Below are 14,013 nucleotides of genomic sequence, written 5' to 3'. Positions count from 1 at the left end.
GATTCTGTTTCATAAAGCAAACTTAAAAGAGTTCAAACTCAGTTACCCTGGCAACTTATGCTGGGAAACTAGCCTGGTCCAGGGCAGGCTAACTATCAGGCTAAGCCTCAGCTGTTACACAGATCCTCTAACACTGACCGACAAGAACACAATGATATTACACTCTCTCATACCATTATTGGACTTTATTAACCACAATTAGTCCAAAAATAAATACACAGTATACAGAAAATCAACTTATATAAGGCTACAATGATAAATTAGACAATATAGACACACACACACACACATATATATATATATATATATATATATATATATATATTTATTTATTGTGTATATAGATATAGATATATAGATAGATAAATACAATACATATACTACAGGTTTTCTTTTTTTTACTGGCTGAATGTTTTGTGCCCAAGATTTAATTAGATTGTTTTAAAGATTTATGAATACATTTCTCTCTGGTTTTGTTTGGCAGCTGTAGTACATGTTTATGATTATTAGAAGAACATTAGAAGAACACAATCTAAAAAAAATGAAACTTCTGCAGAAGTTAAAAATCACAAAATTAAAAATAAATAATTACAAAAGCACAGTATACATTTTAACTGGTAAGATGAATCTGAGCTTAGTAATTGACAGTATATTAGCCTACATTTGATTTACCCCATTACAATAGTCCCTTTACAGTTATTGCTATCATAAAAATACACTTGTAGGTTTAAAATAAAATAAGACACATCTAATGTCCAAATAACAAATATTTTAGCATATATATATATATATATATATATATATATTTATATGATGTACTTTATTATGTCTTTCAATTCAAACACATTTAACAATTATACAAATGGGCAGTTCCTTTAAAGACATCATATTTTCCCCCAATAAATATTCCTACTTTTTTCTTTTGTGATAATGCCCACCAACACAGCCTAAAAAACACATAATTAGAACAATAACCAAAAAGTACATAGTTAGACACTTTTACATATGATTTAAGGGGGAAAAGACAAAAAAACAATAAATAAATATTAATAGAAATTTAACATTCACATATTTATATCAAACTCTTATAATGACACATAATTCCTAATAGTTATTCAAGTAATATTATTTAAATATCAAATATTCAATATTAAATAAGTAAATAAAATAACAAATAACTAGAAATAAAACTATATATTCCTTTATTTTATAGAATATTCTTTGATTTTAGAGTTGCACATATCTTTTCAAAATGTATACATTTGCTCTTAATTTCATTATTGCATTAAAAGCTGTAATTCTCAGCATTCTAAATAAGTATACGTCATCTTTATTAAGTAGCATAGGTCCTATACACAAAACTATATTTTGTATCTTTATATACTTAGTTTCCCTGAATTAGGCTACTTCTGTTCAATTTTTTTTATTAGAAGTATAAAATATATGAGTGTAATGAGCTAGAAGTTCACTGCAACTTATCCAACATCCTAAAGATAAATGATTATAATTAGAAGATATTTCTGGTGTTATAAAATATCGCATATTAATTTTCCAAGCAAAATGTATATTTTAGTCAGAATTATTGCGCTCCTATTTGGCATGCATGCGCGCAGCAGCGCTCGTTCAATATGAATATTAGCAGCAAAATGGATAGATTTGCACGACTTTCTAACATTTACAGTTGGAGAATATACCTGTAAAATGTAAGTTTTGCAAAAAAAAAAAAAAAAAAAAAAAAAAAAACGTCACAAACGCATAAAACAGCACAAAATATACGCTGTTTGATGGTGGATCGATTTGATCCACGATCGACCTCTAGGACTGCTTCAGAAACGCGTGCACACGCAATTATCTAGACTAGATAAACCTGGATCAAATTAGTGAGATTGCGTGAACTTTAATTACCTTTTATGGAACCACTTTAGCCCCAACTTATTTGTTAGGCTCATTCAAGTCTGGTTTTGGAGTTTAATCCCCGCTTTTCTAAGCGTCTTTTATGAAACAACCCTCAGGAACAGTCCTAGATCGATTATAAATATTATCAAAACTTTCATGCCTTGCATGATCGGAAGTAACTTAGGCCTAACTGTAATTAAATAAATGCCTGATTCAATTCCATGAAATGCTGTATAGACATCTATAGGCTATAAAACAATATATTTAACATAAAAAATTTACATCTTATGTTAAAATGTTAATCTTCTCCTTTTAAATACTTTGGTCAGTTAAAAAATAATTTATGCAATTTATATTATTTATATTATTTATTTGAAAGAATTAAAAGAGCAGTTTCATGTTGTATTGTTCAACTGGTCGAGGTTGATATGGGATTTAGAAAATCATTAGTAATAAGTAATGGAATAGGATACTTTAGAGAGAGAGAGTAATTAGTAGTAGTAGGCTAAATTACACTGTTGAAGATGTAATTAGTAGTAATTCAATTCTTTTTTTTAAAGAAATGTACCCAACACTGTGCATAAATGATGTTAGGAGATTGTTTTAAATGTAACAGTTTTAATGTAGAAATATTAATTGACTGAAAAAAAAAAGAAATAATAGGCTTCTTTTTAAATATGAAACTAAAACCAGGGAATATTTATTTCCACTATCTCAGTTTAATATTCAGTGAGGGGAAGGGGTGTTTGGGAAACAGTCAGTATTTCATTTGATGCCAGTAGTGTGAATGTTTGTGTTTGAACTATCTGAGCAGCTCCAGATGCAGCAGAGTTATAACTGTGATGACATCATATTGAGAATGCGTCATAGGTGTCGGTACACGATTCGTTCCACCTGCACGATCCGTTCTACGCATGCGTAGTAGACGCAGTAGAAAACGCGCATGCGCAAATGATAATTCTATTTAGCGACGATTTACGACACTGCACGATATGTTCCACGCATGCGCATATTTGTACCGCGAGACTTAATTCACTCACAGCGAAAGAAAATGGAGTTCAGCGGAAGAAACGAGAAGTTTGTGAGTGAGTGAGAATGTTTACTCTTAAATAAAGATACTGTACTACTGTCCACCGCTGGTCTCATGTCACTTCTGTGTGCACACATGCTTCTTTTAAGTCATTTCCATTGTCAGTTTGAAATACTCTCATTTCCCCAGATTTGTTTGTAGTTCTTTCTTCATGTAAGTGCATATGGTCTAGGCAGAAATGCATATTATGTTCCTTATTGTTTTCTGTAAACAACATTGAAGGGATTATTTTCCTCATTTAGATTATATAGATATATCTTTGACAATACTACTGACCTCAGACCAAAACACGGCAAGTTAAGTAAGTTAAGTATAATACCATAGAGCAATGAATCGCAAAGGGGAGTATGGAGGAAACTGATCATGTATGTTCATGTAACAACTCACAACTCCTTCATTATTTTGGATTGGCAACCACGTAAACACATCGTAATGCATAGCGTAAGCTACATTTAAACGCATCAAAATAGACCCGCTGTGAAATGTTAAACACAATACAACTAACGTTACACAAATATGCCGCAAGTTGTGCCGCCTGGCCGTCAAGTGTTTCATCGCATGCGTGGTACCGATAGTGTAGGAAAACCGTGACGTAAACCGTGACGTTTTCTACTACGTAATTACGCGCATGCGTAGAACGGATCGTGCAGGTGGAACGGATCGTGTACCGACAATAGCAACTCTAAACGACAACTCTGACTCTGGTCTACTGTTGGTGTGTTAGGAGTAAATCGATTGAAAGACTTGAGACTTTCTGCAGATATTGAATTCTTTTAGCATTCAGTGTCCATAATGGCGCTGTTTAGCAGTGTTTTTAGTCAATTGTTTGGGTGTTTTGCTCACTTTTTGCACAGAAGGGAGAAACCTCAGAGAGCACAGCAGTATGCAGCGCAAGAATTAGCGGCTGGATGTAACGTTAGAGAGGCTGGCGAAAAGAAAAGGAAGGTGAGAAAACGGAGGAAACAGAAGATCACAGGGCCAACACCACTTCTTGTGGAGGTCAAACCTCTGCATTCTACAGTCAGATCTTCCTTCTTAAAGCCAATAGAGGGAGAACTCTCAAAGCTTCCAAGTGTCTCCGGACACCTCGCTCTGCCAGGCACTCGCCTCAAACCCCTGCCGCCAGTGACAAAACCAGCCGTGCATCCTGAACCAGTTCCAGCACCTGAGGATGTGTTATCCCTGCCATCTTCTCCGCTTCAAGTGGATCTTCCCAAACCGTCGGCGGCTGCTTCATGTCCAGAGTAAGTTGTTTCCTTCCGACGCTCTTCATCCCAGATGCATCCATTGGCGGTTCCTCCGCGTCCCACTCCAGCACCTGATGCACTGTTTTCCATCCGATGCTCTTCATCCCAAGTGCGTCCTGCGAAACCACAGATGGTTCCATTGGCGGTTCCTCCACGTCCCACTCCAGCACCTGATGAACTGTTTTCCATCCGGTGCTCTTCATCCCAAATGCGTCCTCCCAAAGGACTTCCTTCGAGCCCCACTCCTGCACCTGATGAAGTCATTGCTCTGCGACGTCCTCCCACCCGGAAACCTCAGCCGTTCACTTCCCCGTTTGAGCCACTTCCACAACTCATGCTGGTTGACATCGAGGATGAGGAGAACTAGTATGTGGAGTACAGAGGGAAGACCATCAGTGACTTACTCAAGACTGAACGCTCCCAAACTCCGGAGGCTGAAATGAGAGCAAGAAAGATGTTTGCTTGGTTGGAGAAGGACAGCGAGGTGCAGAAGGAAGCGTGGGCGAGCGAAGTGGAGGAGATCCAGGGATTTGAGGAAGAGGAAGGTGACCCCAGGGAAATGGGAGACTCCAAGGCCATGCAAGACCATTCGGATGTGGCGTCTCAGATCGATGAGCAGATGATGAGGCTCTTCTGTGTAGCCTCTCCTGACGGCCCCAAGACTGAGACCCAGCACAAGGTGAACGTCCAGAAAACGTGCAAAAGGAAAGTGCCACTTTTTCCTGTTCACCTGGGCAGAGGAGAAGGCCAAGAAACAAGAGGAGAAGAAAATAATCAAAGAGAAGGAGCGAAGAGAAAACGAGTTGCTGCTTGAGCGCTACACGAACGATCCGAGACTGAAGCACTTGTGGATCAACAAGAACAACCGCAACTACAACTCCTCCTAATGCAGATCATCGTCCCTTGTTACGGCCCTTTATCTAACTTGGCTCGTTTAAATCACATATAAGATAAGGACCGAACATATTTAGAAATCACAGACGATTGAGTGGTTTTCTGACGTTAATCACGCCACAAGTTTTAATCAAGTCCATAAAAGAAAACAGACAAGAGAGAGAACACCACATAATAAACAATCAAATAAACAGCACAGGTAGGGCAGCAAGAGAAAAACATGAACCCTTAACTGAACCTATCGTTGCAGGAAAGATCTTACCTAACTCCCGACAAAAAACAACAAACAGGTGAGTCTTCCGGCCCACTGCTTCTCTACGCTATATTCTAAATAAATAACAAAAAGTGAACAAAGAAAATAACCTCTACCTGGCTTTGAATAATAAAATAAACTCAGATCACGATCATTGAAGTCTTCAGCATGGGGAGGCAAAACGAGACGCGAACGTTCTCGCCATGTGGTGAACCACCCCAGCTGACAATAATCAGGAACGAAGGCGGACCACGAAGAGCAAGAGAGAACAGAGAGACCGCGCCCTCAACACCAGACCGGCTTAAATGCAGGGATTCCCATGACGTCACTCATTCTGTAAATCAGGGAAATCCCCCTAACTCAACCTACGAACTCAGATACAAACAATTAATAATACACTCAACAGTTCAACATATATATCCACGTAACACCCTCACCCTTAAATGATTAATTGGAGGGAAGAAAAATGATCTTACCTCAAAACTACAATTAATTCAGACACAGGATAAAGCGTCAGCAACCACGTTATCCTTAACCCGAATGTGATGAATGTCGAGCTCAAAAGTCTATAAAAACAAACTCCAACGCATCAGGCGTTGATTATTATTTTTCATTCGATTAATGAAGATCAAGGGATTATGATCCGTATAGACAATCAGTGGATGCGAAACAGAACCAATTTAACATCAAAATGTTGAATAGCAAGGACAAGGGCGAGTGCCTCCTTCTCGATGGTGGAGTAACCTCGCTGGTGGAGTAACCTCGCTGATGTTTATTGAATTTGCGTGAAAAATAGCAAACAAGATGCTCAACACCAGTCTGGTCTAATTGAAGGAGAACAGCTCCTGCACCAGTGTCACTTGCGTCAACAGCAAGAAGAAACGGAGTAGAGAAATCAGGAGCAGATAAAATAGGAGAATTGACTAGAACTGCCTTGATTTTCTTGAAACTCGATTGGCAAATCTCAAACCATTTAAATTTAACCTTAGGACTAAGAAGGTCGGTTAAGGGCGAAGCAACAACAGAAAAGTTCTTACAAAAATTTCTGTAGTACCCTACCATACCCAAAAATCGACGGAGCTCACGACGTGTATTGGGTACGGGAAAATGAGTGATAGACTCGACCTTAGACTCAACAGGTCTAACCTGACCGCCACCAACAATCTTTCCCAAATAAATGACCGTAGCTCGACCGAATTTGCACTTCGCTAAATTAACCGTAAGGTTAGCTCGAGACAAACGACTGAACAGCACATTGAGTTGTTCCACATGTTCTGACCAAGACGCGCTGTAAATGACCAAGTCATCCAAATACGCTTCAACGTTATGCATGCCTTCGATGACACGATTAACCAATCTCTGAAAGGTTGCCGGGGCATTTCGTAAACCGAAAGCCATTACGTTATAATGGAGGAAATGATCTGGTGTCACGAACGCACTGATTTCTTTTGCGTGATCTGACAAGGGCACCTGCCAGTATCCTTTAAGCAGATCGATTTTCGTAACGAACACAGCATTTCCAACATGATCCACGCAATCTTCCATACGAGGCAATGGATAACTATCTGGTTTGGTCACAGCATTAACGCGTCTAAAATCAGTACAAAAACTAAATGTACTGTCAGTTTTTTTAACCAGCAAACAAGGTGAGCTCCAAGGACTAAAGTTTTGCTCTGCGATGCCATTTTCAAGCATGAAGGTCACCTCATTTTGCAACAGAACTCTCTTTTCAGGACTTACCCGATATGCGTGCTGTTTAATAGGCAACGAGTCACCAATATCGATGTCATGCTCTATTAATGAAGTACGAGATGGAACATCAGAGAACAAATTACTGTACGTCCGAATAATGTTAGTTACGTCAGCTCGTTCAGCAACGGTCAAATGGGAAAGATGCGAGTCTAAGGTTCGGATCATCTCAGAATTTTTCAATCTTCCCGCAACCAGTTCTGTGGAAGGAAACTCTACATCCTCCTCGAAAGTGGAATTATCACCGCTGTCCGATACAGCAGAACACAATGGGCGAATCAGGGCTTCGGGTCTGAACAGCGCTTCAACTTCAGGTACATCAGCACTAGACAGCGCCTGTTCTCCGGTCACCGGAAAGTCTGAGAGTGAAACAGTTAACACAGCAGAATTCCGTCCAGACAAATCTGGCGGTCTCTCGAAGTACGGCTTAAGCATGTTAATGTGACATAGACGAGTTTTTTTTCTTCTGTCAGTCGTCAAGATAACATAGTCAAGCTCACTCACCTTCTCTTTCACTTGATAGGGACCATAATAACGAGCCTGCAATGCAGACCCAGGCACTGGCATCAGCATTAACACCTTGTCACCAGGAGCGAAGTGACGAAGTCTAGCATGACGATCAAAATGCTTTTTCATTAGTTGCTGTGACATCTCCAGGTTCTCTTTGGCCAACTCACATGCGCGGCGCAACTTGAAACGAAATTCTGAGACATAGTCAAGAATGTTGTTTGGAGTTGTATCTCTAGTCCAATGATCTTTAATCAACTTAAGTGGGCCACGGACATTATGCCCGAACACTAACTCGGCCGGACTAAAGCCCAACGACTCCTGCACTACCTCCCTCACTGCGAACATAATCATAGGCACTCCTTCGTCCCAAACTTTTTGAAATTCAAGACAAAACGCACGCAGCATTGATTTTAAAGTCTGGTGGAACCTTTCGAGTGCTCCCTGGCTTTCTGGATGGTAACAACTTGACGTGCAGTGTTGGATATGCAATTGACTCAAAGCTTGCTTGAACACACGGGACATAAAATTCGTACCTTGGTCGGACTGAATAGTACGCGGAAGACCAAACAGTGAGACATTTTTTATAAATGATCTTACAATAACTGGTGCAGTAATTTTACACAGAGGAATTGCCTCTGGAAAACGCGTTGACGTGCACATTATGGTAAGCAAGTATTGATTTCCCGACTTCGTGCGAGGCAAGGGACCGACACAATCAATCATCACACGCTCAAATGGTTCACCGATAGCTGGAATTGGATGTAACGGAGCAGGTGAAATATTCTGGTTCGGTTTTCCCGTCATTTGGCACACGTGACAACTTCGACAATAACTTGCTACATCAGTTTTCAAGCCTGGCCAAAAAAAAATTCGAAGTATGCGATCGTACGTTTTGTTCACTTCTAAGTGACCAGCAAATGGACCATCATGCGCAAGACTCAAAATTTCGGAGCGATACGAGGAGGGAACTATTATCTGCCTAACGATTTGCCACTCATCATCAGCAGATGCAGTAGGTGGTCTCCACTTCCTCAGCAACACCCCATCTTCCACAAAGTATCCTTGCGATACATGCTCGAGTTGCTCAGCAGGAACAACAGCTTCAAAGAGGGACGACAATTTCTCATCTTTCCTCTGTTCAACAATAAGCTGCTCGCGGGACAGAGACAATTTATTAGGCCCCATAAAATGTTCATCTAATTTATTAACGGCAAGATCTGAACCGTCAACAAGGTCTGAACACTTGACTTCACAAGGATCAGAATTAGAAAGGAACGTATCACTCAGGTCAAACTTACACTCACTTTCTGACTCACTAAGGCTTTTATCTTTCAGTCTCTGAGTCATAGCGCGAGTAACAGCACATGAGGGAAAAATCTCAGGATATTTCTGAGCTAATGCATCAGCAGTAGGACAGAGAAGAGGAACATCAGTTACCTCAGGGCTGGCAAAAACTTTTCCTCCCGCTAAGTCATTCCCTAAAATAAATGTGACATCTCAAACGGGAAGACACGGTCGCACTCCAACAACAACACGGCCAACAACAAGGGAAGATTCAATTTCGATCTCATGCAAAGGTACCTTCACGAAGCCCATCTCAAAACACTGTACTAAGACACTTGAACCAATAGAGCTCTCATCAGACAACGGCAGTATTCCTTCCAGAATAAAACTCTGAGCAGCCCCTGTCTCACGAAGTATCCTGACTGGTTTGCGTAAAGCATTACCTGTCAGAGATACAAATGCGTCCATCATAAACGGCACATATCCCTCATCTTCACACATGTCAGCTTCCGTAGCCAACAACCTTCCACTTGTGGCGTGGACGTCATCAATAAACCTACCGGTTTAGGAACACTTTTTTTCTTTTTGAGCACATTGCACTCAGAAATAATGTGTCCACGTTTCTTACAATAGAAACAAACAGGTGAGAACACGGACTTATCAGGACTCACCGTCACTTTATCAACGGGCAGAGAACGTTCAAAATTACGCTGAGAAGACCGAGGACTGTTACTAGCTAATGGTAACTTCGGTGCAACGCTAAACACATTCTTATGTGTAAGCACATATTCGTCAGCCAAAGTAGCAGCAGCAGAACATTTAGAAGTTTTTTGCTCATTTAGATAGATTACAACGCGCTCTGGTAAGCAGTTTTTAAATTCCTCTAAAATAATCAGTTCACGGAGCTCTTCAAAAGTTTTCACTTTCATGGAAGCACACCAACGATCAAACAGTGACTCTTTCTCCCGAACGAACTCAACGTAAGCCTCATCAGTTTTCCGTAGATTACGAAATTTCTGACGATAAGCCTCGGGGACTAGTTCATACACTCTGAGAACGATGTCTTCACTTGATCATAATCAAGAGAATCTTCAACTGACAAAGAGGAAAAAACTTCCTGGGCTTTACCCACAAAAACACACTGCAACAACATGGGCCAAAATGTTTTCGGCCATTTCATGTTAACAGCGACGCGTTCAAAAAGAGAAAAAAACGTATCTACCTCTTGTTCTCGAATAGGAGGAACAATACGAATATTACGACTCACGTCAAAATCAGAAGTATCTGACACACCCCTTTCGCGAGATCTCAACTCCATCTCTTTGAGACGGCACACTTGTTCTACTTCAAGCCTTTTCAGTTCAAGTTCATGTCTCTCACGATCTCTCGTTCTCTCTTTCTCACACTCCCATTCTTCTCTCTCCCTCAACAAAACTATATCGTGCTCTTTAGCTTGCAGCTCCAATTTCTTAATCCGCATCACAAGCTCCTCGGAACTACTCTCAACTGATTCAGGATAATCCGTCATCTTTTCCTCATCACCAAAAACCCCTGTTCATGCAATGAATCAATAAGCAACATCTGAAGTTCGCATTTAGTTGAAGTCTTACGAAAACTGACTTTAAAATGAGCAGCAACTTTCATAAGATCTACTCTGTTTATTTGAAACAGTTCAACTTGTGTCGGTTTTGAAACAAAGTTCGCTAATTCAAACATGATCAGAATTAAACGTCCGGTTATTATAAGGAAAAAAATTAACGAGCACTACACGAGAAAATTCACACCAATCGACTGTGATTAAACAAAGTTACTCAAAGATACTCAAGTAACAAATACAAAGTGTGAGCAGATCAAAAAGATCAAACAAAAACACACAAAATTCAATCCCGGACGAGCCCCCAAATATGTTACGGCCCTTTATCTAACTTGGCTCGTTTAAATCACATATAAGATAAGGACCGAACATATTTAGAAATCACAGACGATTGAGTGGTTTCTGACGTTAATCACGCCACAAGTTTTAATCAAGTCCATAAAAGAAAACAGACAAGAGAGAGAACACCACATAATAAACAATCAAATAAACAGCACAGGTAGGGCAGCAAGAGAAAAACATGAACCCTTAACTGAACCTATCGTTGCAGGAAAGATCTTACCTAACTCCCGACAAAAAACAACAAACAGGTGAGTCTTCCGGGCCACTGCTTCTCTACGCTATATTCTAAATAAATAACAAAAAGTGAACAAAGAAAATAACCTCTACCTGGTTTTAAATAATAAAATAAACTCAGATCACGATCATTGAAGTCTTCAGCATGGGGAGGCAAAACGAGACGCGAACGTTCTCGCCATGTGGCGAACCACCCCAGCTGACAATAATCAGGAACAAAGGCGGACCACGAAGAGCAAGAGAGAACAGAGAGACCGCGCCCTCAACACCAGACCGGCTTAAATGCAGGAATTCCCATAACGTCACTCATTCCGTAAATCAGGGAAATCCCCCTAACTCCACCTACGAACTCAGATACAAACAATTAATAATACACTCAACAGTTCAACATATGTATCCACGTAACATCCCTCTTCACCTTTAACCTGTGTAAATAAAAAAGTTTGCAAACTAAAAGTTGAAAGATCCATAACTCCTCCTGACTATGAAAACATAAAACACGTGTAATATGAAGGGAATCAATTTGAACTAATTTGAAAAAAAATAATAATAATTTTCAAGTAATCAAGTAAACCATAGTTGCTTCAATCCAGTTAATCTCCATCTTGATATTTACTTGATATCCATCTTATATTTACTTTATAAAAGTCAGTAAAAAAAAAAAAAGATTTCACTGCAAAAAGCCACAACATAAAGATGGACATCTTTACAATTATTCTAAAAGGCCTTTTACTTGCTTATAAAAAAAGACAACAGAAGGCATTTAGCAGATTGTATTCAACAGGTTTTTCAGCAGTTGATCATGCTGACGATTCAGAGGCCTTCAGATATTCTGATATCAAATATGATGCAATAGACTTTATAGGGTTAACTATACAAATTACATTAATAAACTATTTTTTTGCCAGCATTTTGGGAATAAATTTAGTGGAGGATGAAGCGAGTTGAAGGACGATTTTAAGGTTTCATTTATGACGTGGAACATCATATTAGAAAGTCTCAGTCTAGTGCATAACTCTTAATGCATGTCTACTGTTTAGAGCACTCGACCTTTTTAAACTAAAGATTGGTTAAAAATAATACAGATGCTAGATATAATTTATCATAACTAATAATTAATTTTGTTGATCAGACGGCAGTGAAGTTTGCCATAAAGCAGAAAGACTTACTTTATCAGCACTAAGTAGGCTGTTCTCTATTTTTCCTCTGTCAAAAAATACTGCACCACCTTATCCACAATAATAAATGCAAAAAAATAAATTTCTCTAGCCATTTTTAAATAGGGCACATATCAGCTGGCAAAAAACAAATGAAAATAAAAAGCACAAAATTGAAGAACTTAACTAAATTTACATTTAGTCTAAAATACATTCTTCACTGTTTTGTTTGTAGAATTTTGTGGTAAATTCTATCAGATAATAATAATGAAAAAAGCATAACCCTGATGACTGACAAAATTGGAAACAGTGTGATGCATCAGAATGAGACGAGTGCAAGTGCTGAGTCTGACCTTGAGGCCTAACAGGACATGTACCAGCATGCAATTGTATATTAACTGTAGCTCTATGGCACATTATTTGTTTCTTAAGAGTGACTATTCCTCTTTTTTCCAGTGCATGAGTGACAAATTGCCAGGAGTTCATAATGTTCCAAGTGCTTGCAAGTCATTCAACAACAAGCTTCCCATGCACCCGGAAACGGTACACACAAGTGTATTCAGGATGACCCCAGTTAGACAGCACTCTCATCTCAATGATCTGAAAAGCTCTCGTCACCTCCTCCTTGAAGACAGAGATACAGAATTACAAGTTTAGGCAAGAGTCATCAAAATCCAATAAAGATTACAAATAAACACTGTCTCAACACCAGAGGTGGCTAAACTAAAGATTAAAGAATATGAGGGTGTGTGAATAAATCTTTTTAAATGTGCATGGATAAATCCTTTACAATAAATAGAATTGATTGATTTCATGGTGACTTAGAGGAATAGTTCACCTCCCCCAAAAATGGTCCCATAATTTACTCGCCCTCAAGTCATTCTAGGCATTCATGAATTTCTTCTTTCAGCTGAACACAATCGTCATATTAAATAATATACTGGCTCTTCCCAGTTTTGTAATGGCTGTATGGATTAATTTTATGATGGATGGATGCGCTTTTTGGAACTCCAAAAACTCTGGTGCCATTCAATGCCATTACAAAGCTGGGAAGAGCCAGGATATTTTTTAATATAACTCCGATTGCGTTTGGCTGAATGAAGAAAGTCATATACACCTAGGATGGCTGAGGGCGAGTAAATTGTGGGACATTTAATTTTTTGGGTAAAAGAATCCTTTAAAGCATCCTTCTCCATGACAGTCCATCAGCCAATCAGTTACGCCTTGATTTAATATTTATGCAGCGACAGGCTGATAAATGACTGAAATAACAAAATCACAATACTTACAGAGACCAAGAAGGTCTGAAGAGCATCTCCATCTTCTTCATAGACAAACTGTTCGAGCAACTGCCCCTCTTCCTGCTGCTCGTCATCAAGACCCTTTAACAGAACAGATTTTTATTTTTTTATTTTACTGACCCCAAGATAAGTCATCCTTTCCCCCAATTTCCACCGGCTGCGTTACGGCTCCGGCACGGCGGCAGAGTCAATAGGTTTCCATTGAAGTCAATGAGTGTATTTCCACTGAATGCGGTACAGCTGCGTTCCGACTCCGGCGATCCGCAGCCCTCCGGAGCAGATACGCAGAGCTTCTATTTTTGCCGGATGCCGGAGAGCTCCGCAGCAATTCAGCACTTATATCGCGCGATCATACGTGAATTTGCGAGATCTCGTGGGTCCTTGTGACTTCAGCTGTCAGTCATGACCGCAGCCGTTCCGCAACAAATCCGGACCTGGTGGGTATTGACGGACGACGGAACA

This window comes from Rutilus rutilus, assembly GCF_951802725.1.
Source record: "Rutilus rutilus genome assembly, chromosome: 16".
In the NCBI taxonomy this organism is placed as follows: domain Eukaryota; kingdom Metazoa; phylum Chordata; class Actinopteri; order Cypriniformes; family Leuciscidae; genus Rutilus; species Rutilus rutilus.
Note: the sequence above shows the minus strand (reverse complement) of the source record.